At 41.7% G+C, this 26,859-nt stretch overlaps 1 protein-coding gene across 4 annotated transcripts in view; it reads left to right on the top strand.

The window, feature by feature from the left end:
* Positions 1–26,859, top strand: part of WASF1 (WASP family member 1) — a 118,526-nt gene that overhangs the window by 27,980 nt on the left and 63,687 nt on the right. The window contains exon 2 of one of the 4 annotated variants that reach the window (XM_073675849.1): positions 26,468–26,554. The exons of 2 other annotated variants lie outside the window; for them this stretch is intronic. The gene's annotated coding sequence lies outside the window, so the exon portion shown is untranslated. Of the gene's footprint in view, positions 1–5,496; positions 5,549–26,467; positions 26,555–26,859 lie in introns of all 4 variants that reach the window. One more of the 4 variants, XM_073675850.1, reaches the window with a different exon arrangement.

Genomic DNA, 26,859 nt, shown 5'->3' with positions numbered 1-26,859 from the left:
TCCTCTAACAGACTCTGTCCGAGAAAAAAAATCGGACATGTGCACGGCCCCACAGCATAACATTGGTCCGAGAGCAATCTGATGTTTTGTCGGATCACACTTGAACTGATAATGCAGCTGTCTGCACCTGCCCTAAGTGGTAGCAATTACATGACTGGAGTAGGAGGCAGAGATAGTTTTGGGTGGTGTCAATCAGTAGGAATTTACAGACTTCATTTCTGATGTTGTAGAATTTATTTTTTTAACTGTCATAGGAATTTAGAAAAGTTTAGAGATATTAATATATTTTATGTGATATCTCTAAACTTTTCTAATGTTACCATTTTCCTACAATAATTTTGTTATTCCTAATTATTAAACACTGGTGAAGGATTCATAGTGTGAGAAAGTAGAGGAGTCGTAACTTTGGCTTACGAACTCCGCAGCCCTAGTAGCCAAAGTGACTGAGTGCGGGCTGGATAGCAGTCCTTCATACACGCATGACTAAAGTTTGTCAAACCTGTCAACATTAGCTGACAGTTTAACCTGTATGAGGGTCTCCCAACTCTCCCCTAAACTGATTATGTAAGGGCAGAGAAGGATGTGGCCTGTTGGATTTCCAATGGCCGATCCTATTGTTCTCCATAAGATAAGCTGCTTCAAGAGGGGTCTCGCAGCATTTTTCTCATACTGAGACCAGGAGTCCTAGACAGAGTTTTGGCTCGCTCACACAAGCATATATATCGGACGAGTGCTATGCGATGTTTTATCGGATAGCACTCGGTCCAATGTTATACTATGGGCAGTACAGATCTGCGGGTGCATCCAATGATCGGATCACGTGCACCCATACAAGTCTATCGATTCATGTGAAACATCGGACTGCAATCGGATGTCATCTGAGTGTAGTTCGATTTCCACAGACAATGATGAAGATGTGATTATCTTTTGTGAGAGAATCGGATCACAGTAAACTGACACTCAGCTTATACTCTGAGAGCATAAACGGCCCTATTCTCTTGGATGAGAGAACATATGCACATGTGACCCCTTTATGAGAGAGTCAGGAAAGATGGCGGTCGGCGACAGCTATCTAATGTTTATGGGGGCCTTGAATTTAAAATATTTTTTTTTTTACCTATAGAGTTGCATAGGGTGTTACTTGTGTATATACATATATATTGCTTGTATATTTCTTTAGCAGAAAAATAACTGTACTCAATATGTTCTATAGAAGAATTGCTTCTGGGGGGGATAGTTCCAAACATTGGGTGGCTGACCACATCTTAGTGGCACAGAGTTGCTGCTGTTTTGTTTGACATCCTACAGTCTGTGAAATGTGTATTAGGCCTTTTAGTGGTTTCATAGACAACTTTTTTTATTTAAGTCAGTGTAATTTTTTAGGTTTTTTCTCCAAAGACCTGTATATTTCCTTCTTGCTGTATCCACTTCTAGCTTTGGATTAAAAAAAATGCTTTAAAAACTGCAGTGGCCTTTTTTCAAAAAATGCGAGTGGTCTCCCTTAGGCCAGCCTTACACATCTGAATTTCATGGTCCATATATAGACCATGAGTTCCCGACCGGATGTGGGTCTCCTGACCTGAACTAACAGTCTCATGTAAAATGCGGACATGTGAAACCAGCTTTAAATTGTGTTTAGTTTTTTTGCCAGTAATGTGTGATTGTTTTGTTGCACCTTATATCCCTTTGATACCCACTGACTGCAAATGCACAATGGTTTGCATCTGTTTAGTACAATCATCTGTTAACAGTTTTAAACATATCCAGAGATATTTATTTTTACAGCATTTAAGCAATTTACCTTTTTTTGATCATTGACAAGCATAAATATAAGATACGTGCATCCATGTTTTCAGGGTGGACGATCAGGCTGCGTGCCCACTATGCGTTTTTCAAGCATTTTTGTCGTGGAATTTCCGCAGCGAAAACGCTTAAAAAAACGCTTGGTAATACGTGCCCCATGGTCCCCAATGAAAATCCGCATGTGCTCTGCACATACTGTGAGAATTTCTGCTGGAGATTCATTCCAGAAAAATCCACAGCATGTCCATTATTTTTGCGGATACCTACATGTGTACATGCGGATATTAAGCGATTCAGTGTGCGGATGGTACCCGGGTCTGGAGAAGAGGAGACTCTCCTCCACACCCGGGTACCATAGTACCTGTGAAAAAAAGAATTTAAAATAAAAAACACATTATACTTACCTTCTGATGTCCCCCGGTCTCCTGTACAGTACATCCTGGCTCCCTGGCGGCTCGCGATGGTGTAAAAGGACCTTCCATGACGTCATTTAGTCATGTCACATGACTAAATGACGTCATGGAAGGTCCTTTTACACCACCGCGAGCCATCCAAGACACCGTACGCATCGGAGAGAAGACTGGGGGTCATCAGAAGGTGAGTATAATGGTTTTTTTTTGTTGTTGTTTTTTAACCATTTTATTTTTTTTCCAACTATTAACTTAGTCACACTATATAAATCCATGCCGGTTGCATGGATTTATATAGTGTGACCAAGTTGTCGAGCACTTTCCAAGTGATGCTAAAATCGCTTGGAAAAGCGCTTGATAACCCGCATGCAGAAATGCAAGTGAAGACGCTTGACAAACGCTTCTACCTGGCAGGAAAAACGCATGTAAAATCCGCATGCGTTTTTTCTGCCAGGGAGAAGTGGAAAAAATATGCAGCATTTCTGCATCGTGGGCACTTAGCCTCAAACTGGCATGAAAATGACAAATGTTGCAAAATTTTTACATAACTCCTTGTTTACTGTACACTTACAATTGCTCATTTTGCCTTTACAGCCTAATTATTCTCTGTTCTATGATCTATGTAGAAACAGGAAGTCTATTTTCCCTGCATGAATCATTCCCCTCTTCAACTCCTGACCCAGCTCCTTCTACTTTTGCAGTGACTTATGAGTCATGCAGGGAAAATTGACCTCCTGTTTCTACATAGAGCTTGTCAACCCGCATGCGGAAATGCATGTGAAGAACGCTTGACAAACGCTTCTACCTGCCATAAAAAACGCATGTAAAATCTGCATGTGTTTTTCCTGCCAGGGAGATGCAGAAAAAATCCGGAGCATTTCTGCTTCGTGGGCACTTAGCCTTAGGCTGTGTGCCCACAATGCGTTTTTTTAAGCGTTTCCGCAGCGGCAAAAACGCTGCAGAAACGCTTAAAAAACACATGGTAGAAGGCCTGCCATGTTCCCCAATGATAATCCGCATGTGCTCTGCACATGCTGCCGAAATTTCCGCTGTGGATTATTATTGCGGAAAAAAACGCAGCACTACCAATTATTTTGTGGAAGTGCTACGTTTTTTACATTGGAACGCATGGATTCCGCATCACTGCATATGTACATGCGGAATCCAAGCATTTCAATGTGCAGATGGTACCCGGGTCTGGAGAAGAGGAGACTCTCATCCAGACCCAGGTACCATAGTAACTGTAAAAAAAAGAATCAAATAATATTTTATTTACCTTCTGATGGCCCACGGTCTCCTTGTCTTCGCTTGCCGGCAGCTCGCGGTGGACTGAAGTCATGTGACGGCAGGTCCTTCGGTGTAGTCTACCGCGAGCTGCCGGAAAGCCAGGATGGAGCGAAGCAAGACTGCGGGGGCCATCGTAAGGTAAATATAGATTTATTTTTACCATTCTTTCGGTCACACTATCTAAATCCATGCCGGTTGCATGGATTTATATAGTGTGACCAAGTTGTCAAGCACTTTCCAAGTGATGCTAAAATTGCTTGGAAAGCGCTTGATAACCCGCATGCGGAAATGCAAGTGAAGAACGCTTCACATCCGCATGTCCCTGGCAGGAAAAACGTATGCACAGTCCGCATGCACAATCCGCATGCACAATCCGCATGCACAATCCGCATGCACAATCCGCATGTACAATCCGCATGCGTTTTTTCTGCCAGGGAGATGCAGAATTGCTCAGGAAAAAATCCGGAGCATTTCTGCATCGTGGGCACATAGCATTACAGGTGGAGATGGGATCATACAGGCTGTGACAAAGGGGAGATAACTCAATTCAGACTGCAAGAGGGAGAGAGAAACGCACAATCCTTAGCATCCGTGTTTATTAGCTCAAGGAGAGCTCTCAGATAGAAGGGAAAAGTAGGATGAGGGTATGTGCCCACGATGCAGAAAATTTCTGCAGCGTTTCTTCATGGTCTTGTCAGTCAAAAACGCTTGTGGATTTTACATGCGTTTTTGCAGCATTTTTACATGCGGATTTGACTTGAGTTTTTCAAGTCCATTGGGACCTCAAATCCACATGCAGAAATGCACAAATAATGGACATGCTGCGGATTTTTCCGCAAGGAAAATTCCCTGCGGAAAATTCAGCAGCATGGGCACAGAACATGCAGATTTTCATTGGGGATCATGGGGCACGGATTACCAAGCGTTTTGCAAGCGTTTACGCTGCGGAAAATCTGCATCAAAAACGCTTGAAAAACGCATAGTGGCAAGACAGCCTAAGAATAAACCTCTCCTGAAACAAAAGAACTAGTGAAGGCAGCTACAGTGCTGTGAAAAAGTGTTTGCCCCCTTCCTGATTTTTTATTCTTTAGCATCTTTGTGACACTTAAATGTTTCAGATCACAAATTGTAAATATTAGACAAAGGTAACACAAGTAAACACAGAATGCAGTTTAAAAATGAAAGTCTTTATTGTTAAGGGAAAAATAAATCCTAACCTACAGGGCCCTGTGTGAAAAAGCGATTGTTGGCAGATCGATATCGTATGTCTATGGCCAGCTGTAGAGCACTTGGGTTGTATACGTACTTGGCGGCATGACAAGAAAAAAAAAACACTATGTCCTCATTGTGTGAATACACCCGTGCGGTTTTCATAGCTCCTGTGTCGATTGCATTGATTCTTCTATGTGCATTTTTTTCCATTTTTACTTTCGATAATTATATAGTTAATTACTTCTTAAACAATAATACATTTGCAGAAATTCAGCCTTTAAACATATTGACGCAGCAAGCATTCTCAAAGTCATTAAAGCAGAGCATGGCTCAGAATGGAAATTCTTGTATTAAATCAGTGATGAGAAAATGATTTTAGGTGTTTGAAAGCATCAGCGGGTATTGTATATCAGCTTTCCTTCACTTGCGGAGTTTTTGCACTTGCTAAGCTGGAGCCACCATGTTGTTGTCTATCAACCTGCAGGAGCCTTGGCTACTACTGCCAGGATTTGCAGCCCTTTCTTAAGCATTATAAAAAGAGTATTGATGTGATGAGAAGGGAATGTTTGAAGGCAAATCAAATGTAAAAGCGAGAAAGCCAGAGAGAAAATTTATTCATGTCTAAAAATAAAAAGTGATACGGTATATATTTTTTTCTTTAAAGAAGCACTCCCATCGAAGTTTTTATCCTCAATAGTTTTCAATCATCATATTATATAGCACTGTGTACTTACAATTGCTCATTCCGCTTTTCTACCCAGCTAATTCTTCTTTTTTCCATTAGGTGTATGACACATATGTAAAACTCCGGCCAACGGGCCAAATTGGCCCGCAGGGTGAGTATATTTGGCCCACAACACCATTATACTGTATGGAGCACTTTTGGGGGGCATTATACTGTATGGAGTACTATGGGGGGGCATTATAGTGTATGGGGGACTATGTGGGGCAATTATACTGTATGGGGGACTATGTGGGGCCATTATACATTTCTGGGGGACTATGTGGGGCCATTATACTGTATGGTGGACTATGTGGGGCCCGTTATACTGTATGGAGGACTATGTGGGGCCATTATACTGTATGGAAGACTATGTGGGGCCATTATACTGTATGGAGGACTATGTGGGTCCATTATACTGTATGGTGGACTATGTGGGGCCATTATACTGTATGGAGGACTATGTGGGGCCATTATACTGTATGGAGGACTATGTGGGCCATTATACTGTATGGAGGACTATGTGGGCCATTATACTGTATGGAGAACTATGTGGGGCCCGTTATACTGTATGAAGGACTATGTGGGGCCATTATACTGTATGGAAGACTATGTGGGGCCATTATACTGTATGGAGGACTATGTGGGGCCATTATACTGTATGGTGGACTATGTGGGGCCATTATACTGTATGGAGGACTATGTGGGGCCATTATACTGTATGGAGGACTATGTGGGCCATTATACTGTATGGAGGACTATGTGGGCCATTATACTGTATGGAGAACTATGTGGGCCATTATACTGTATGGAGAACTATGTGGGGCCATTATACTGTATGGAGAACTATGTGGGGCCATTATACTGTATGGAGGACTGTGTGGGCCATTATGCTGTATGGAGCACTTTTTGTGGCCATTATACTGTATGGAAGGCAATGCAGGACCCCATTATACTGTATGGAGGACTAAGTGGGGCCCGTTATACTGTATGGAGCACTTTGTGTAGCCATTATACTGTATGGAGCACTATTTGGGGCACTATACTGTATGGAGCGCTTTTTGTGGCCATTATACTTTATGGAGGACTGTGTTGGGGCCATTATACTGTATGGAGGACTATGTGGGGCCATTATACTGTATGGAGGACTATGTGGGCCCATTATACTGTATGGAGCGCTATGTGTTGCCCATTATACTGTATGGAGCGCTATGTGTTGCCCATTATACTGTATGGAGCGCTATGTGTTGCCCATTATACTGTATGGAGCGCTATGTGTTGCCCATTATACTGTATGGAGCGCTATGTGTTGCCCATTATACTGTATGGAGGGCTATGTGGGGCCCATTATACTGTATGGAGGACTATGTGGGGCCCATTATACTGTATGGAGGACTATGTGGGGCCCATTATACTGTATGGAGGGCTATGTGGGGCCCATTATACTGTATGGAGGGCTATGTGGGGCCCATTATACTGTATGGAGGGCTATGTGGGGCCCATTATACTGTATGGAGGGCTATGTGGGGCCCATTATACTGTATGGAGGGCTATGTGGGGCCCATTATACTGTATGGAGGGCTATGTGGGGCCCATTATACTGTATGGAGGGCTATGTGGGGCCCATTATACTGTATGGAGGGCTACAGTTATATGAAAAAGTTTGGGCACCCCTATTAATCTTAAGCTTAATGTTTTATAAAAATTGGTGTTTTTGCAGCAGCTATTTCAGTTTGATATATGTAATAACTGTTGGACACAGTAATGTTTCTGCCTTGAAATGAGGTTTATTGTACTAACAGAAAATGTGCAATCTGCATTCAAACAAAATTTGACAGGTGCATAAGTATGGGCACCCTTATCATTTTCTTGTTTTAAATACTCCTACCTACTTTTTACTGACTTTCTAAAGCACTTTTTTTGGTTTTGTAACCTCATTGAGCTTTGAACTTCATAGCCAGGTGTATGCAATCATGAGAAAAGCTACTTAAAGTGGCCACTTGCAAGTTGTTCTCCTGTTTGAATCTCCTCTGAAGAGTGGCATCATAGGCTCCTCAAAACAACTGTCAAATGATCTGAAAACAAAGATTATTCAACATAGTTGTTCAGGGGAAGGATACAAAAAGCTGTCTCAGAGATTTAACCTGTCAGTTTCCACTGTGAGGAACATAGTAAGGAAATGGAAGAACACAGGGACAGTTCTTGTTAAGGCCAGAAGTGGCAGGCCAAGAAAAACATCAGAAAGGCAGAGAAGAAGAATGGTGAGATCAGTCAAGGACAATCCTCAGACCACCTCCAGAGAGCTGCAGCATCAATTTGCTGCAGATGGTGTCACTGTGCATCGGTCAACTATACAACGCACTTTGCACAAGGAGAAGCTGTATGGGAGAGTGATGCGAAAGAAGCCGTTTCTGCAAGCACGCCACAGAGTCGGCTGAGGTATGCAAAAGCACATTTGGAGAAGCCAATTTCTTTTTGGAATAAGGTCCTGTGGACTGATGAAACCAAGATTGAGTTGTTTGGTCATACAAAAAGGCGTTATGCATGGCGTCAAAAAAACACAGCATTCCAAGAAAAACACTTGCTACCCACAGTAAAATTTGGTGGAGGTTCCATCATGCTTTGGGGCTGTGTGGCCAATGCCGGCACCGGAAATCTTGTTAAAATTGAGGGACGCATGGATTCCACTCAGTATCAGCAGATTCTTGACAATAATGTTCAAGAATCAGTGACAAAGTTGAAGTTACGCAGGGGATGGATCTTTCAGCAAGACAATGATCCAAAACACCGCTCCAAATCTACTCAGGCATTCATGCAGAGGAACAATTACAATGTTCTGGAATGGCCATCCCAGTCCCCAGACCTGAATATCATTGAACTTCTGTGGGATCATTTGAAGAGGGCTGTCCATGCTCGGCGACCATCAAACTTAACTGAACTGGAATTGTTTTGTAAAGAGGAATGGTCAAAAATACCTTCATCCAGGATCCAGGAAATCATTAAAAGCTACAGGAAGCGACTAGAGGCTGTTATTTTTGCAAAAGGAGGATCTACTAAATATTAATGTCACTTTTCTGGTGAGGTGCCCATACTTATGCACCTGTCAAATTTTGTTTGAATGCAGATTGCACATTTTCTGTTAGTACAATAAACCTCATTTCAAGGCAGAAACATTACTGTGTCCAACAGTTATTACATATATCAAACTGAAATAGCTGTTGCAAAAACACCAATTTTTATAAAACATTAAGCTTAAGATTAATAGGGGTGCCCAAACTTTTTCATATAACTATGTGGGGCCATTATACTGTATGGAGGACTATGTGGGCCATTATACTGTATGGAGGACTATGTTGGCCATTATACTGTATGGAGAACTATGTGGGGCCATTATACTGTATGGAAGGCAATGCAGGTCCCCATTATACTGTATGGAGGACTAAGTGGGGCCTTTATACTGTATGGAGCACTTTGTGTAGCCATTATACTGTATGGAGCACTATACTGTATGGAGCGCTTTTTGTGGCCATTATTCTGTATGGAGGACTGTTGGGGCTACTATACAGCATGGAGGACTGTTTGGGGCCATTATATTGTATGGAGTAATATGTGAGGCCATTATACAGTACGGACGACTATATGGGGATTACAGTTGGAGAATCATACTGTGATGGGGTCACCATTCTTTGTCGGGGGGATTGAGGGAGGGGGGTACAGTAGGGTCATCATACTGTGTGTGTGGAGGGTACTGTGGAGGAATTCACTGTGGAGGTATCATACTGTGATTGGGGGCACTTTTGTTGGCATCAAACTTTATTATCTGTATTGTTCAAGGATTTTTATCTTTTGTTATTACATATTTTAATTAGGCCATTGGGCCTTATGCTTTTTATTGCTCTTACATATTATTCCAATATTCTATTCTAAGATCTATTGATTAAAATGTACTTTGTTCGTGGGGCAACTCCTTTAAGTTTGTTTCCATATTAGAAGGTTTATTGTTATATTTGATAAGGAAAAACTTCCTAAATTGTAGACATTTTTTTAATAAATATCAATGTTGGCCCACAACTTTGTCCAGGCTTTTAATTTTGACCCTCTGTGAATTTGAGTTGGACATCCCTGGTCTATGACATCACGTGATTAAAAACTGAGTAGCTGAATCCTTCTAAGCTCTATGTAGAAACAGGAGGTCAATTTTCCCTGCATGACTCATAAGTCACTGCAAAAGTAGAAGGAGCTGGGTCAGGAGTTGAAGAGGGGAATGATTCATGCAGGGAAAATAGACTTCCTGTTTCTACATAGATCATAGAACAGAGAATAATTAGGCTGTAAAGGCAAAATGAGCAATTGTAAGTGTACAGTAAACAAGGAGTTATGTAAAAATTTTGCAACATTTGTCATTTTCATGCCAGTTTGAGGCTAAGTGCCCACGATGCAGAAATGCTGCATATTTTTTCCACTTCTCCCTGGCAGAAAAAACGCATGCGGATTTTACATGCGTTTTTCCTGCCAGGTAGAAGCGTTTGTCAAGCGTCTTCACTTGCATTTCTGCATGCGGGTTATCAAGCGCTTTTCCAAGCGATTTTAGCATCACTTGGAAAAGTGCTTGACAACTTGGTCACACTATATAAATCCATGCAACCGGCATGGATTTATATAGTGTGACTAAGTAATAGTTAAAAAAAAGGAATAAAAATGGTTAAAAATAAAAAATAAAGATTATACTTACAACACACTGGAAGCAGTGGAGGTATCAGTTGCGGTGGTGTGAAAGGACCTGCGGTGACATCATTGAGTCATGCGACAGGTCACGCGACCGCCGATGTCAGCGGTCTCGTGACCTGTCACATGACTAAATGACGTCATGGCAGGTCCTTTCACACCACCGCGATACATACAACAGACCGGACGCATCTCTATGGAGACCGGGGGCCATCGGAAGGCAAGTATAATCTTTATTTTTTATTTTAAATTCTTTTTTTTTTAACAGGATCTATGGTTCCCGAGTCTGGAGGAGAATCTCCTCTTCTCCAAACCCGGGTACCATCTGCACATAGAATCGCATAGATCCGTATGTGCAAATGTGTTTACACTGATATTATGCGTATCAATGCAAGTCAATGGCGGCAATTACGCTGCGTGTCCGCAAAATTAATGGGCATGCTGCGTATTTTTTCGCAATGATAATCCTCAGCGGAAATTTCCGCAGCATGTGCACAGCACATGCGGATTATCATTGGGGACCATGGGGCATGTATTGCCAAGCGTTTTTTAAGAGTTTTCGCTGCAGAAATTCCGCGGCAGAAACGCTTGAAGAACACATAGTGGGCACGCAGCCTGAATCAGTTCCACCAAAATGGGAAGAGTTTTGTGCTCCAGAAATGCTTTCCAGTCTCTACTTCTGCTACCCAGAAGAGGCGACAATTCATGAAGTGACGCTTCGCTAGTCCTGATGAATCGGACTCATAATTTCTCTGTTTCCACCTTGCTTGGTCTCCTGCTTGTTGATGATCTGACCTGGCAACATGCTGTGCAATCAAGTCATCCTGCGCACTTCTATGATGTCATTATAGGTAATGATCCAGATGTTGGGATATTTTTTTACTTTTACTCTTTTCCAGTCTGTTCACGGTTGTCTTTAAAAAACTGCGTTGGTTGTTTCTGGTTTTGCTGTTTTATTTTATTTTTTTTAAAGACTGATCTCTAAATATGCAACCAAGGGTCATCACGTACCGTCTCCCCTATTTACTGATTTTAGCAATCAGGATACTGGATAATTTATTATTGTATTAATATGTAATCATATATTCTTCTCACATGTAAAAGAGCTGACTTTAAAGCACCACTGTAGCGTTTTCTTTTTCAGTGCTTAAGTGGTGCTACTAATCGAAGCCCCCTGACTTTAGTATTATACTCAACACCCACTGTCTTCAGCCCTTTCCGGCACTGATCTGGTCCCGCGCTGCCATCTTGTGACCGCAACTTCTGATGGACCGGAAGTCAGAGGTAACCGTCACAAGCTTTGTTCTGCCTCTCATAGACTTACATTGAGTAGTGACTTCCGGGTTACTCCAGCAAACACTGAAGCGATCCTCAAGTCACAAACTGCTGGAAAAAGGCCGGAGCGGCGCTGAGAACAGATGAAGACGGCGGCTGGTATATATAACACTAGGGGCAGGGAACTTAGATTATTAGCACCACTCCAGCGCTGGAAAACAAAACCACTGGAGTAGTATTTTAAGAGCAATACAAAAGAATTCAAGACAAAAAACATATTCATAAAGCAGATTTTAATTGTTACATCACTTACCACTGTAGTTCTATTACCCCAAACCTCAGGGAGCTGTACCCTCAGACCATTAACAAGGGCAATTGTGTGAAGGAGGCTCCCGACTGCTTATCTCAATAGCTTAGTCATCCTCCCCCTCTGCCTATGTGTAGACTATGATAGAGAAGGGGGCTAATAAAAATACCAATCATCCAGCCCCCTTCACATACTACTGTTCCGAATGTTCCGAAACATGTTGACCAAAAGCGAAACTGCCGGAACCTGGGAGATCAAGCCGCTACCTGATTAAGGTGACACCTGCCCTAATGAAACTGTATTAGTATATTTATAACTTGACTGAAAATCCCCTTTAATAGCACGGATACTGTGATATCTATATGTAGATTAGGTGACGTTTGGAGCTGTAAGAAATATGGGGTAATATCATTGAAGCTGGTAACCGTCCCTCTGCCCAGTTAGTGCTAAATAGTTCTTTTTTTTAGGCTTTTAAATCTCTAAAAGGCTCATTTATTAAAGTAACAAGAAGGGTTTTAGGCTCAGGCAGACAGCTCTTTTTATGGGGATTTCATTGTGACTCTTTGAAGTGCGTTCACCTCTTTGGAGCTGGCAGTTCTTTACCTGTGCTCTGTGAATCAAACACATTGCCCCCGGGCTGTTGTGCGCCGCTTGTTTGATGTTTGAATAGGAAGAAATAATCTTTTATGCTCATTGCAAACCTCAGTATACACAAAGCCTGGCTTCTCATACAGATGAGCAAAATACAGGATAGGATTCCATGGCTCATCACTATATATATCAGTTGGCAACGCGGAGAAGAACCAGTCTCTTAGAAGCAGCCTTCCAGACTTCAACCTAAGACTTGGAAGATCCGCATATATTACCGTATATTCCGGCGTATAAGACGACTTTTGAAGACTGAAAAATCTTCTGTCTAGTCTGGGGTCGTCTTATACGCCGGTAATGCTTTTGAACTTTCAGAAATTGACATGCGGGGATACTCTGGGGGTGTTAATAAGCTGCCGTGGCCGTATCCCTGCCATGTCGGAGTTAATATAAGGTGGAGGGAGTTAAAATACGGCGGCGGTAGGTCCAGACAGTCAGCGCTTCTGTGCTGAAACTGACACATCGCTGCGTATTCCCAGCTCCGGACACAGCGCAGGGCTTCTGTGCCGACAGCTTTCACTTGTCACAGAAGCGCTGCGCTGTGTCCGGAGCTGGGAAGTTCGCATCGCTTCTGTGACAATATATGAAAAGCCGGCAATTCAGCAGCGGCATAAGCCGGCACCCGACAATTTAGAATAGAAAGAATAGAGCTTCACACATAGATTAGATAGATAGAAACATGTCAGTCACATATATATGAAGTACAGTGACAGTATTGCTTACTGTACTTGTCATTTAGTGTAAAGGATTTATTAAAACAAATAATAGTGTTTTCATGCACCGTCTCTTTAAAAAAGCCGGCCGGCAATTCAGCATCTGTACCCGACAATTTATAACAGAAAGATAGAGCTTCACACATAGATTAGATAGATAGAAACATGTCAGTCACATATATAAGAAGTACAGTGACAGTGCTGGTTACTGTACTTGTCATCTAGTGTTAAAATAACGGATTTATTTAAAAAAAAATTGGCGTGGGGTTCCCCGTAATTTTAGTCTCTAGCGGAGGTTAAGCAAAGAGCTGGGGCAGATGTTTGAAGCCTGGGAAGGGGGTAATACCCACGGAGCTTCCCAGGCTACTAATATCAGCCCCCAGCTGAATACCTAGCCTTTACTAGCTATTAAAATGGGGGACCCCCCCAAAAAAATGACGTGGGGTCCCCCCTAATTTAATAGCTAGCAAAGGCTAGGCAGACAGCTGGGGGCTGATATTAATAGCCCAGGAAGGGAGCCATGAATATTGGCCCCCTCCCAGGCTAGAAACACCAGCCGTCAGCCGCCCCAGAAATGGCGCATTCATAGGATGCGCCAATTCTGGCACTTAGCCTCGCTCTTCCACGCTGCCCTGGTGCGGTGGCAGGGGGTAATAGGGCTGGGGTTGATGTCAGCTTATAATGCCAGCTGACATCAAGCCCAGGTTAGTAATGGAGAGGCGTCTATAAGACACCCCCATTACTAACCCCATAGTAAAAGTTAAAAAAAACACAAACACCCAGAATAAAGTCCTTTAATTGAAATAAACACACAATTCTTTATTGTTCTAAATTAAACCATACTTACCATCACGCCCATTCCAGCTGAAGCCAACGATCTCCTGCAATAAAAGTAAAATAATAAAGCAACCTCATCCTTACCTCTCCATGGTTCCCAGGACCGATCCAGCTCTGCTACATTCACATGACAGGCTGCACCGCAGCAGAACGCTGCCATCCAGCCTGTCATCCCGCAGACACTGAGAAGCGCAGGCATGCTTGCGCTCTGCAGTGTCTGGCTGTGACGGCATCCAGATGAGCCGACAATGAACTCAGCTCACCTCCTGGACGTCCGTCACTGACAGCGTGGGAAACTTCTACTGCGCATGCGGGGAGCAGGAGAATTTTCCCACGCTGTCAGTGACGTGCATGAGGTGAGCCGAGTTCATTGGACATGATCTCGGCTCATCTGGATGCCGTCACAGTCAGACACTGAGGAGCACAAGCATGCCTGCTCTTCTCAGTGTCTGCCACATGGCAAGCTGAACGGCAGCGTTCTGCTGCGGTGCAGCCTGTCATGTGAATGTAGCACAGCTGGACCGGTCCTGGGAACCATGGAAAGGTAAGGATGAGGTTGCTTTATTATTTTACTTTTATTGCAGGAGATCGTTGGCTTCAGCTGGAATGGGCGTGATGGTAAGTATGGTTTAATTTAGAACATTAAAAAATTGTGTCTTTATTTCAATTAAAGGACTTTATTCTGGGTGTTTGTGTTTTTTTTAATTACTTTACTAGAAATTCATGGCGGTCATGTCTAATATTGGCGTGACCCCATGAATTTCGGGCTTAGGGCCAGCTGATAATGCCAAGCTGGCCTTAACCCCTTTATTACCCAGTGAGCCACCGCACCAGGGCCCTGGATGAGTTGGGTACAGCGCCAGAAGATGGCGCTTCTATGAACGCACCATTTTCCGGGGTGGCTGCGGACTGCAATTTGCAGCGGGGGGGGGCCAGAAAGCTTGGGCCTCCCTGTGCTGCAGATTCCAGCCCCCAGCTGCCTAGTTGTACCTGGCTGGACACAAAAATAGGGCGAAGCCCCACGTCTTTTTTTTTTTAATTATTTCATGAAATAATTAAAAAAAAAAGGGCTTCCCTATATTGTTGTGTCCGGCCAGGTACAAATAGGCAGCTGGTGGTTGGGGGCAGCCCGTTCCTGCCTGCTGTACCTGGCTGGACACAAAAATATGGCGAAGCCCACGTCAACATTTTTGGGAAAAATTAATTACAAAATTAATAATAATTTAGGGACTGCATCTTTATTAACCCCTCAATTGTCATTTAGTGTTAAAATAAAGGATTTTTTAAAAAGAAAATTGGCGTGGGATCCACCATCATTATAGTCTCTAGCGGAGGTTAAGCAGACGGCTGGGGCAGATGTTTGAAGTCTGGGAAGGGGGTAATACCCACGGAGCTTCCCAGGCTACTAATATCAGCCCCCAGCTGAATACCTAGCCTTTACTAGCTATTAGAATGGGGGACCCCCCCAAAAAATGACGTGGGGTCCCCCCTATTTTAATATGTTTATGAGTGACAGTTTTCCTGCTATATACCTGCATGTCATAAGAATTTAAATTAAAAAAAGGACCATGTTAAATTCAAATCTGTTTTTTTTTTAATTTTTACCGGTGTTTGGTATGCGTTGGAAAAGGGGTAGTCTTATACGGTGAATATATCCTAAACTCTAGATTTTAACAGGAAAGTAGGGGGGTCGTCTTATACACCAGGTCGTCTTATACGCCGGAATATACGGTACATGGAACTTTATCTGCTCAGTCATTTTATCATCTCTAGAAAGCCTTTGTTCTAAGTGACAAGCTAACTGCGATCTGTTATTCTCTGAGCCTGCAATATAATTACAGAAATACATGAAGCTTAATGCAAAAAAGTGTATGTTTATGACTAGGGCTACATGGGAACTTTGGATGCGACAACCATCTTGTGACCAAACTTTGCCCGGTGCCGCTGCTACAACACGGTGCTATAGTAGTGAATGCGGTCACATTGCATTGTCTACACTACTGCGAGCACGACAAGCAAGTTGCAAAAAATCAGATTTGTTTGGATTTTTATCACGATGTGGCAGCAGCACCAAGTGAATGTTGGTCACTTATTTAAGCTTTTCTAAAAGTCCATAAAGTGAAAGTATTAGCCAAATAGCCCTGCTGCTATCCCCCCCCCCCTCCCCCCACCTGCTACCTGTCAGCTTGGAAATGATGTGCAGTCTTAGTGTAGCTGGTTATAGATTAGGAAGAGCTGAACAAAAGTTATGTATACAGCATGTGAACAAAAGTATTGGGGCACCTATGTTACACCTACAAGAGCTTTTGTGAAATCCCTTTATAAATCCATAGGAATTAATATGAAGTTGATTTCTCCCCCACTTTGCAACTGCAACAACTTCCATTCTTCTGGGTTGGCGTTCTCATAATTGGGCCTTCAAGGGAACCTGACAGCTGATACATTCTGCCTGTAGATCGGGAAGCATGTATCGGGCTACTTGATTTCAGCCAGGTATGTTTGACTCTGAAGCTCTGCGGCGTTCCATAGGAAAACATACTATAAAAGCTGCCTGCTCCCCTAGAGAACAGGTTCCTCCCTATGTGCTTGTGTAGAGACAGACCTGTCACTCCAGGTGAACAGGAGGGGAGAAGCCGCCGGGGACCCACCTGTCCAACTAGTATCCCGTGGAGCTCTGTATTCAGAGGCTTTTACATTATGTTGTTCTGTGAAATGCCTTAGCAATAGCTTTTCATAGTCAGACATACCTGGCTGACACCATGCCACCACTGTCTGATACATGCTGCCAGGTTCCCTTTAACGCTTTACCTTATGTATTTCACTATGCTACTTATATACAAATGTTCATATAGGCCTATATATGCTTTCATGGTGTAGTACTGTACACCTCTTTTGTTTTTTCTTTTGTTCTCTAAAATAAGGAAAATTTTAAAGAAAATATAATTATATATGTATTCCAAAAAATTTGAGGTAGTACTATTTAATGGCCCATCATGGCGACATTTCGGTTCTAAAGTGAGAACCTTTCTCAAGTCAGGTTTGAGAAAGGTTCTCACTTTAGAACCAAAACGTCACCATGATGAGCCATTACAGAGTACTACTTTTTTTCACTTTGAATGGTGTGCTGCCTCCAATATTTTGGATTGTATTGAAGGTTTGATCTGTACCTGGAAGGCTTGGCACCCTGACACTATATGTTAGTGCTGCTTCTATTTTTCTTTATATAATATATTTTTTATCTATCTATCTTTGCTTCTTTTCATTTCACTCAATATGGCAGTAGTATGGTATTCTTGGCACATGGGACATGTTTACTTGCCCACTGGGTAGCGTGCGCATACAATTTTGCTCTCATTAATGCAACTGTATGCAGGCAGGGTTTAGGCTGCAGTGATAGCTACGATCACAATAGAACATTTGTAGTTGTATCACGATTGTGGAAAAAAATGCAAAGTTGCCACAATGTGGCTAAGACCCCGCACATCCACCCATGGTTGGGCATGGACAGTGGCAGTACAATTTTTAAGGTGTAGTCTGCAGCCATTGCCCAGTCACAGATGTTGTTTTGGCCACAGCAACAGCCATAATGTGTACCGGGATGCCAATCTTAATCTGTAAAATACCCAGATGGCTACAATACCAGGCTGACCAGGTGCTTAATGCCTGGTGGGTTTTCCAGGAGAATGCCAAGGTATCAAAGGAGTTTTCTCAAATTTGAAAATTATCTATTCAAAGGATAGGACATAACTTTCCGATCGCTGGGGAATCCGACCGTCATGTCCCCCTGCCATCCTGAGAATTGGGGCTTTTAAAAGCTCTGGCTGAATGTAACTGTTATCTATCATGCGCACTACTGCTTCATTCACTCTTAATGCGAGCACCAGAGATTGGCAAGCACTGGATGGATGGAGCGGCAGTGCTCATGATTGACCTTCCTTCCATTCAGGTGGGGCTCTTCAGAGCTCTGGGTCTTGAATTTGTTGGGGGCCACTGCAGTCAGACCTTCAGCGATCGGAAAGTGATCCTCTAGATCGGCTATCCTATGAATAGGGGATAACTTACATACTTGAGAATAGCTTTTTAAGCAAGTGTGGCTGGTGCTGGGCTTGTAATTTGTGCCGACACCATTCATGAAGGGATACTGTGCCTAGCACTAATTGTTGCTTTTCTTCCTCACCAAGTAACTGCATTAAGGCCTTAAATGTACTTTCTACAATAGGTTCTTCCTACACTGTCACTGAATGTACTACATTATAATAGACCATCAGAAAAAAAGATTTGCACAGTTGATGTGCTTAGCTCTCAGAGTACTGCCTAGGCTGAAAATCCCAGCCATGAAAATATTAGGTAGGAATTAGTTTTTAACATTTGGATAATAAACACAATTGTTTATTGAAAATCCTAGATCCTTCATATGGTCAGGAATTGAAACCCAAAGATTGATCATTGAAGATAAGTTTTCAGCAGTTCTAATTGTGCTCCTTAAAGAAGTCCTTTCCCCAGTATGAGCATGTTAATCTGGCTACATCATGAAATTGTGATTTCAGAACTGATTAAAATGTCGTTTTTATGTTTTTTTTTTCTGTTCTTTGCAGAGATATAAGGTTGTAAAGTTTTATAATTTATGTTATGTTCAAGGGGACGTTACCAGAGATTTGTCTATAAGGGTGTGTACTTCTTCACCTGTATGACATTGACCAATCATAGTACACGCACTCAGAGACAAATGTTTGGTAACACCACTTTGAAATACCATGAATTATAACCTAAAAACTTTACAAGCTACTATCTCCAAAACTAAGAGGAGAAATTAAAGAATAAAAACTAAGTTTTACTAGTTTCTGCAGACACTATTCCATGATGTGGCCAGTTTAACATGCACAAACTGGCGAAAGGTCTTCTTTAATCTACAAAGTTGTTCTTCTCGCTGCAAGTCCTATTGAAGCTACTTGAATTTCCATTTGCCTTTTTAGATTTTATTCTGAGATCTTGTTACTGAAAAATGTGAAAAGCCAGACCAGGAAAATAAACCTTTATACTCTGACGTAAATAAGGCTTTCATGTGGTTGTCACCATAAGTTTATTATCCAACAGTTGTCTATAGATTTCTTTGTTGTACAATATTACTAAACAATACATTTCCATGAATGGGCTTACAAAATGTGCTGCTCTCCCTGGAGTATAGAGTTGACATGATGTGTATATATAGGTTGAAGCAGTGACAAATCTACATCTGTCCTCATGGTTTTACACAATGACACATTCTGCAATGAATGGAAAGCTTCTGTTCTCACGGAGATAGATTGGCAAGTCACGCGCCTTCGGATGATTACAGTTATTTGTCAGAAAAGTTTGTTACTCTTCTCAAACAGGCAGCAAAGTTCTGCCACCTTGACCGATAAATAATGGTTGTGGAGATGAGTTTAGAAATCTTCAGTCACTGTTTGCTTCTATTCCTCGGAAGATTAAAATGATTTCTCTGACTTTTCCAATCATGCATTCCTCAAAGATCTATTCCTTGTTGTTTCAGCACTGTAAATCCTGAAAATATAATTTTTTTTGTAATTTAGTTTTATTATTTATGCCATTTGCTGAGATAAAACCACATTTATATTCACTGGTAAGGGGTTAAAGAGGATCCATTATCTTTCCTGCCATGTCTGTTTTAGTAAATTATTACATTGGTATACAGTGATTTTAGTGCCAACGATGTCTGATTTGGTTTTATATTACTTTTATGGTGCTAATTAAGAATATGACTTTGGTTTTGCCAGATTGGCTCTAGTTTTTGAGATATTTAATAGTTTAAACTATTTCTTTCACCATTTGTCCATTGTTGTAGGTGTTCCACACATGTTTTGCAAACCATATGTGGAGCCCAAGACGTATCCTGGTCTCCAAGTTGTACTTCAAAATAAGCCAGGTATATACACTATGCTCAAAGTCTGTGATATTTCTTTGTTTTTAAACCATGTACTCTCCACAGATGTAACAGAATACATCAGGATTGTTGATGCAGGTTCTTCTTAATGAAGTCATAATTTTTACATGTATATACCTTTATTTTTCAGACTATAAGACGCACAATTTTGGGGTGGAAAATGGAGAAAAATATTTTTTTTATAAGATGGGGGTCTGTCTTATAGTCGAAATAGGTATATTATTTGGGGATTTTGGCGGTGGCGCGGGGGTCATAGAAGGCATGGTCCCTCAGGAAGCCGGCAGAAGTGGAGCAATGCTGCGGGCCCTGGGTGAGAAGTGGGTGTCCCAGCAGCGGGGGGTTTCAGCGGTGGTGGAGCATAATAGCAGTAAGCAGGGACCCTCCCTCAGGAACCCGGTGGCGGCAGAAGCGGTGAGATGCAGTGGGCCCGGTGGCGGCGGTGAGGCAGAGCACAGTGCACTGCTTTTCCGGCAGCCATCTTCCAGAAGCCGTGGTCTACAGGGCAAAGGCCGACAGAGCCGGCGCATGCGCAGACTGGGATCTCGGCAGCCATTTCCCTGAGGCCCACGGCTTCAGGAAGATGGCCATTGAAGGCAGCGCGTGCGCTGTTTAGATTTCGGCTGGGCCGAGATCCCAGTCTGCCCATGCGGTCCACGGCTTCAGGGAAATGGCCACCGGGAAAGCTTTGCCTGAGCATCGATACCGGGCCTGCAGAATCGCACGGCTTCTGCCGCCGGGTTCTTGACGGAGGGACCCTGCTTCCTGCGATTCCGCTCCACCACCATCGCAACTCCACAGTAAACTACATTCGGACCATAAGACGCACCCCCCATTTTCCTCCCAAATTTTGCTCGAAAAAGTACGTCTTATGGTCTGAAAAATACGGTATATACTTCTTAAGACAGAACTTTTTGAGCGTAAACTTTTGCTGTAGACAATTTTTTTCCTCAGCAAATTCACAGTAGAATTCTGGCTTCAAAAGTCGCTTTTATAGCATTGTAGGTCAACAAATTGAAATACTAAATAATTATATGGGATATTTCATTACCTAAGACACTGTTAAAGAATCAAAAGACAGACCTAAAGCTATTGCATTTGTTATCACACACAAGTCGCATTGAGGGATTGTATTATTTTCATGGATGTCCATTATCTCAAAAACTAGAACCAATTCAGCAGAAGTAATGGGATTTTTGAATTCACCACCCTCAAAATACCCTACCTTGGTACCTGTAAAAAAAATATTTTTGTAGACCTGTTATATTTTGCATAATATAACAATTCTGGGGCATCTTTTTTGATGACTCTCCATTGTGTTATTTCTGCTTAAAATGTATACATTAATTGACAACTGGGTGGTACCAATTGTGGATATGTCCATGCATGACCTTGCACAGTCTTATCAGTGCTACCAATGTCAGACTGTGTAGGGACACAGCCCTTTGATCAGAGAAATAGTAACCACCCAGTTGTCAATTTATGGAGAGATCAACAGAGGAACGACACAGATATATAAGAAAAGATGTTCCCGAATTCTTATTTCATGGTGAATAGCATTTACTAACACAGACATGTCAGTGATGAGTCGTGATGGGTCCTCTATAAAAGTAAATAAATTGGTACGTCCTTCTCTTTTTAGGCCTTTTTGGTGTTTTGGTTGTGCATTTTCTCATACATATTTTTACATCAAAGGGAACATTTGAGCTGGGCATGTGGGAGAGGGGAATCATTCCCTAAAGTTTTTTTTGTTTTCCCTGTTAAACTGTGTGGTCGTGAATGGGTTTCCATGATCGTCCCAAAGTGAAATCTACTGAACAGATACAGTCTTCCTGAATGGTAGAGAATGCCATTGGGCAGTATTTTGAATTTAGTGTAGGCATCATTTTACTTTAGCCAATAATTGTTGTTGTTACTAGTACGGTGTAATACATGACATGGTGGTAGATGTTCCATGGTAACTTCGGCTGTACAAATATGTGCAGTGTCTGTAGTGGGGACCTTGTACTTTCAGCTGATATGGACCTCTTTGCTTTCTTATATGAGCTGGTTAAAGCGTTTGCTATTACCCAGTGCATGAGCCTGTGTATTCTTAAGTAGGCCATAGACTTTAGACCTTTGCCAGTGGGATCAACTGATAGTCTAATGTTTGTAGTTGCTGCCAAAAATAAATGGGACATAATGGGCTTTTCATACTATTGTTTCCTCTAGCAGAAGAAGCCCTGTAGATTACTGTTGCTGTTCATTTTCCTCAGTATGCAGTATCGTCTGCCATGGACACACCACTATGAATATATGTATGAACGCAAGACACCTTTTAATCCCTTTCTGCGCCCTGGGCCTTTATTGGACCAAATACGTATTATGCCCTGGCATAATAGGCTGTGCGGGTGCGATCACTGCTGGGTGTCAGCTGATTCTAAGAGCTGACACCCGGTACTATGTGCCGGGGGTGGTGCCACACCGCTTCCGGCACATTAACCCCAGAAATGCTGCTATCGAAGTAGATCGCAGCATTTCCGGGGCAAGCAGAGGTAAGAGCGTCCCTCTTACCTTGGATAAGTGACCCCGTGCTGTGAGCACGGGGTCCCGATCGGTGCCATGGTGATCCCATGTCGTCATGACGACATCCAGGTGAGCAGACATCAGGAAGTTAGGTAGATCATGCTTAGTGCAAGTTCTACCCAACTTGTGTCTTCAGGGCTGACAGCCTGCATAGCACAGAGATGCTGCTGCATTTCTATGCTATGCAAGCGATCAGCCTGCAAAAAATGAAAGTCCCATAGTGGGACAAAGTATAAAAGTAAAAAAAGTGTCAAAATGAAAAAAATAAAATGTATGTGTGTGTGTGTGTATATATATATATATATATATATATATATATATATATATATATATATATATATATATATATATATATATATATATATATATATATACACATATATATATACATATATATATATATATATACACATATATATATACATATATATACATATATATATATAGAAAAAATTACAAAATAATCCCAAAAAATAACAATATACTGTATCCATAAATAAATATTATTATGAAAAAAAAAGACAACAAACCAATTAGAGCACACACATTTGGTATCGCCTCGTTCGGAACAACCTGTCCTATAAAACTGTCTCTCTAGTTAACCCCTTTAGTGAACACGGTAAAAAAAAAAAAAAGCAAAAAAAACAGCAATGCTTTATCATCATACCGCCGAACAAAAAATGGATAAAAAACACGAATGTAAATAAAAATAGTACTGCTGAAATGTCATCTTGTCACACGAAAAACAAGCCGCCATGCAGCTCCATCAGCCGAAAAATAAAATAGTTATATCTCTCAATAAAGCAATACAAAAAAATGTTTTTTTTATAAAATAGTTTTTATTGTGTAAAAGCGCCAAAACATAAAAAAACAATATAAATGTAGTATCGCTGTAAACGTACTGACGCGAAGAATAAAGCTGACATATCAAATTTTACCACAAGTGGAATGGCATAAAAAAAATAAAATAAATAAAATCCTGAATTGTTGGTTTTTGTTTATTCTGCCTCCCAAAAATCGGAATAGAAAGTGATCAAAAAATGTAATTTGCCCGAAAATGGTACCAATAAAAACGTCAACCCGTCCCGCAGAAAACAAGCCATCACATGACTCTGTCGGCCGAAATATGGAAAAATGATTGCAAAAACTAGTCTTTGCAAAAAAAAAAGCATCTTTTAGTGTGTGACAGCTGCCAAACATAAAAACCTGATATGAATCTGGTATCGCTGTAATTGCACCGACCCGAAGAATAAAGTAATCTAATCACTTATACCGCACGAGGAACGGCTTAAAAAATAAACACTAGGGTCAGGGCTGTTATACTGCCAAAAAAAACTTGCGGGGATTGCCTGCCATGCACGAGCGATCCCCGCATATTTTTTTTTTGAGTGTCTTAACAACCGTGAAACAGGTGGGGCGGGGACTCAAGCATGTCACTCGAGCACTCTCAATACATGGTGCATACCTGAGTACTCGATGTAAACTCAAGTAGCGAGCACTTGCGCTCAAGACTAATGACAACTTATTCAATATGATGACCTAATGTTATCAAATTCTGTGTCGTACCTGTGAGTTCAAAATTTTCACTATACGCCTTGATAAAATCCTTGAGGGGTGTAGTTTCCAAAATAGGGTCACTTGTGGAGGGGTTTCCACTGTTTAGGCACATCAGGTTTCTCTAAACGCGACATGGTGTCGGCTCTTGATTCCAGCCAATTTTGCGTTCAAAAAGTCACACAGTGCTCCTTCCCTTCTGAACTCTGCCGTGTGACCAAACACTGTATTTTCCCCACATATGGGGTATTTGCGTACTCAGGAGAAATTGCACAACAGTTTTTGGGGTCCATTGTCTCCTCTTAACCTTGTGAAAATAAAAATTTGGGGCTAAAACATTTTTGTGGAAAAAGTTAGATTTTTTTTATTTTTATTTTCATGGTTCTACGTTATAAACTTCTGTGATGCACCTGCGGGTTCAGGGTGCTCACCACACATCTAGAGAAGTTCCTTGAGGGGTCTAGTTTCCAAAAATGGTGTCACTTGTGGGGGTTTCCACTGTTTAGGCACATCAGGGGCTCTCCAAACGAGACATGGCGTCAGCTTATTATTCAAGCAAATTTTACGTTCAAAAAGTCAAATGGCGCTCCTTCTCTTCCAAACCCTGCCGTGCGCCCAAACAGCGGTTTCCCCCCACATATGGGGTATCTGCTTACTTAGGATAAATAGTGCAACAAATGTTATGGTGTAATTTCTCCTGTTACCTTCTGTAAATGCAAAATTGGGGGCTGAAAAACATTTTTGTGGGAAAAATGTGAAAATTTTATTTTTACGGCTCAATGTTATAAACTTCTGTGAAGCACCTGGGGGTTCAAGGTGCTCACCACACATCTAGATAAGTTCCCTGAGGGGTCTAGTTTCCAAAATGGTGTCATTTGTGAGGGGTTTCCACTGTTTAGGCACATCAGGGGCTCTCCAAACGCAACATGGCATCTGCTAATTATTCAAGCAAATTTTACATTCAAAAAGTCAAATAGCGCTTCTTCCCTTCCGAGCCCTGCCGTGCGCCCGAACAGTGTTTTTTCCTCACATATTGGGTATCTCCGTGCTTAGGAGAAATTGCACAACAAATTTTGGGGTCCATTTTTTCCTGTTACCGTTGCGAAAATAAAAAATTTGGGTCTAAAGTAACATTTTTGTGAAAAAAGTTAATGTTCATTTTTTTTCTTCCACATTCCAAAAATTCCTGTGAAGCACCTGAAGGGTTAATATACTTCTTGAATGTGATTTTGAGCACCCTGAGGGGTGCAGTTTTTATACTGATGTCAGCCGTACATGTTCTTGGTCAGACACATGTTCCTTTTTGATCAGGTGTCAGGTGAGTACGGTCTGTTTTATTACTGTTTAAGGGCTCGTGCAGACAACTGTATTTTTGGTCCGAGTGTAATCCGACAAAACATCGAACTTCACTCGGACTAATGTGGGGTCATGCACACGTGATATTTTTCCGTCCAAGGAAAGAATCGCAGCATGCCCGAGTTTGATCCGATACTTGAATTGCACTCGGCCATGTAAGTCAATGAGTCCGTGCAAAACATCGGACTGCACTCAGATGACATCCAAGTGCAGTGCTATTTTTCATGGACTAATAGAATGGAAAAGATGGGAGAATTTTTTTTTTCCATTTTCTTCTTATTCGAGAAAATTGAATCACACCATGAGCACACTCTGATCTGAGTATTTAAACCAAACAGGAAATCAGGTACCTGATTAAGGAGTCAACCCGACTTCGAAATGCATTGTATGTATTCATAAGAATCCAGAGAACATACACCCTCGTCTTCACTCTGAGGCAGCGACCGGGAATCACCGCTTTTTTTTCTGTTTGGTTTGAATACGTTTCTTCCCACCAGCATGTGGTCAGCTTTCGGAGAAGCCGACTTTCATTCTTATAAGTTCGGAGTTGTGCCGGGTCACAACCCAGGCAGGTGGGTATATAGAATCCCTTGCTCGCTGTGTCTTATATTGGGGGTAACACACTTGGAGTGTCTTCTTTCTTTTCTTTTTCACTCTGATCAGAGTGATTAGCATAATTGGTCCGATCCTCTCGGACGAGAGAGGATACGGTGGTGTGACCGTAGAAGTTTTTGAATTTTTTTTTGATCCGAGAAAATATGGTGTTATCTTATAAACGCAATGAATTTTGTCCTCTATGGAAACTGCCGAACTGCTTGTAGAAGATTCAATACCAGTGCATCAGTTGATGGACCAAATTACAGCCGGTCCCTATCTTTGTGTAATCAGAGTTTCTCTGACTGTGACGTGCTGCTATGCGTCTCCAGTGTAATTTCCCTGATGTCTGGACCTCTGCACATTGAACACTAGATCCTTGGTAATATGGTGATATTACTTATTTTATGGCTTCTGTGTTAATGAGTACTGCTTATTTGTCTCATTACATGCTTGTGATGTCTTGGTGTCTTTTGCATGTCGCCTGCTGGGATGGATGGATCTTTTTATGTAATATGTAAGGTATCCTGCTGAATTCCCACATGACCATTGATGGCAGCATTTCAGGACAATTGAACTAAGCAACCTGTGATGCATTTTCATCTTCAGGTATTTTGTTTTATTTTTTATTATGTACCATTATGGCTTTCACTGTCAATTGTTTGGCCTAATGATAATATTTTTTTTCTTTTTTTGACATATGGATTTACACATATGCCATAGTACATAACAAAGCATCTTTAGCTTAATACTGTAATATTTATAGATGATTAGCATTATAGTGATTAGGCAGAGCTAACGCATTTTAGCCATATGAGCCAAGTTCACAGTCCAATAAAATATATCTAGATGTGTTTGAAATATACATTTATTTATTTATTTTACTCACTTATATAGCGCCATTAATTCCACAG

The sequence above is a fragment of the Phyllobates terribilis genome, unplaced genomic scaffold (assembly GCF_046119375.1).
Source record: "Phyllobates terribilis strain yellow unplaced genomic scaffold, ASM4611937v1 Scaffold_3__8_contigs__length_932513732, whole genome shotgun sequence".
Taxonomy (NCBI): Eukaryota; Metazoa; Chordata; class Amphibia; order Anura; family Dendrobatidae; genus Phyllobates; species Phyllobates terribilis.
This window is presented reverse-complemented; position numbering and strand designations above follow the sequence as displayed.